At 61.2% G+C, this 2,035-nt stretch overlaps 1 protein-coding gene across 3 annotated transcripts in view; it reads right to left on the reverse strand.

Annotated features, from left to right (window-relative positions):
• Positions 1-2,035, reverse strand: part of TMEM56 (transmembrane protein 56) — a 40,663-nt gene that overhangs the window by 28,121 nt on the left and 10,507 nt on the right. The window contains exon 1 of one of the 3 annotated variants that reach the window (XM_005863136.2): positions 1,714-1,934. The exons of the other annotated variants lie outside the window; for them this stretch is intronic. The gene's annotated coding sequence lies outside the window, so the exon portion shown is untranslated. Of the gene's footprint in view, positions 1-1,713; positions 1,935-2,035 lie in introns of those variants that run through there. 3 annotated transcript variants of the gene reach the window in all.

A 2,035-nucleotide genomic window follows, 5' to 3' on the forward strand; every position in this document is an offset into this window, starting at 1 on the left:
TGGGGGGGTGTTGGGGAGCGTGGCGAGCCCCCGGGAACCGGAAACATTCTGAACTCAATATGCATTTGTGGGAACAGAAACAGAAGACGAGGCCGCTGAGCAGGCAGGGATGTGAAAGCACATGGTGCCAAGGCAAACAGTGGCGCCTGCCCGGGAGGACTGGAGAGGACAATGAAGGATTTGGCAAGAGAAGGAGATCAAAGGGTAGGAAGTGGTGGCGGGGCGGCCTCGCTGAGATCAGGAGCCGGAGTGAGGCAACCTGAGCCTTCGTGGAGTGAAACAGGGATAATGACGGGCCGCGAGGCTGCAGGGAAGGGGCCCCAGCGGCCTGGGAGGCGTCCGGTAAGGGTGGCGGCGTGAGCATCGTGCACTGCGATGCCTGTTGGGACACAAACACACTGGGCCTGGCTGCGTCCTCCTGACGGAGGCTCTGGGCTCTCACCGAGGCGGCCAGTCGGACGCAGTAGATTGATCGGCATGAAAACAGCCAATCCCAGCCCCGAGCTGGTGTGGCTCAATGGACAGAGCGTTGGCCTGCGGACCGAAGGGTCCGGGGTTCAATTCCGGTCAAGGGCACGTACCTTGGTTGCAGGCTCCTCCTCATCGGGGCGTGTGCAGGAGGCAACCAATCGATGTGTTTCTCTCACATGGGTGTTTCTCTGTCTCTCCCTCTCCCTCCCACTCTCTCTAAGAATCAGTGGGAAAAAACCCTCAGGTGAGGATCAACAAAACAAGGAAAACAGCCAGTCCCGGACCAGAGAAGCAGGTCTCAGGACGGCGTGAGGTGAAGGGATCCGTTGACCACACGTTTCTGTGTCCCCTCTGTGCTAGCCCTGCAGCACACGCCTAACCCTGTGACACACGCCTAACCCTGCAGCACACGCCTAACCCTGTGACACACGCCTAACCCTGAAGCACACGCACATGCATGCAAGTCGCCGAGACACGCTCTCCTTTCCTGAGGACCTTCCTTATCTACACGCCGCCTCCTCTCTCTGTAGCCTCACCCCCTCGGGCTGATGCCCTGCCCCGTGGACGTGACCGTGGCCGTGGCCCCCCCCACCCGCGCCCCCCCTGCCCTTGGACAACTTCCTTGCCTGACCACCGCCTCTGGGAACCCGATGATCCTTGTCCGATCCAAACTCACCCTCAGGACCCCACCCGGTTCCAGCACCCGCCTCCCGACAGCTAGAACTCTCCTCGGAGGACAGAGCCTGCAGCGTTATGAGCAGACGGTGTGCCTGAGAGCAGGGTCGGCAAGAAACGGGCGGTGAGAGCCGCTGCACATGAGCAGTCCCCCTGCAGGCGTGGGCGGGGGGGGCGAAGAGGAGAGAGGGGAGGGACAGGAGGCAGAGCACCTGGATAGCACACCTCCGTACTGTTAAATTGTTAAATTATTTTTATTGGTTTCAGAGAGGAAGGGAGAGGGAGCGAGAGAGAGACATCAATGGTGAGAGAGAGTCATGGACCGGCTGCCTCCTGCAAGCCCCCAACTGGGGATGGAGCCCGCAACCCGGACATGTGCCCTGACCGGGAATGAACTGTGACCTCCTGGTTCATAGGTCGACGCTCAACCCCTGAGCCACGCGGGCCAAGCCCTCCATACTGTTTAAATGGTACAACTCCCCTCGGGTCGTCCAAATCTTCAGCCAGCCTTCTGCTCCCTAACCCTCCCATAATACACCCCGAGGGTGAGGGCGAGGCTGTACATACGAGAGGAGGCCAGGGATCTGGAGTCGGGAAGATCAACCGGAAGTGGGGGCGTCAGGCAGCAGAGTGGAGACAGCACCCCCAGAACGAGGACGCAGCCAGAACCCAAGCCCACCGCGCAGCGCCCCAGGAATGCCCAGCTGCGGACCCTGAGGAGGCGGCCGTGGCTGCGGTTGTGTAATGGGGCTTGAGAAACAGTCTCCTCTGGTTAAACACAAAGGGCGTGATCCCACCCACACCTGCGTCACGGTGCTCCGGCTCCTGGCCTTCGCCGTGGCACCAGCTCCCAACTCGGCTCACCTCCCCCGAGGCCACACACCCACCT

The sequence above is a fragment of the Myotis brandtii genome, unplaced genomic scaffold, assembly GCF_000412655.1.
Source record: "Myotis brandtii unplaced genomic scaffold, ASM41265v1 scaffold1733, whole genome shotgun sequence".
NCBI classification, from domain to species: domain Eukaryota; kingdom Metazoa; phylum Chordata; class Mammalia; order Chiroptera; family Vespertilionidae; genus Myotis; species Myotis brandtii.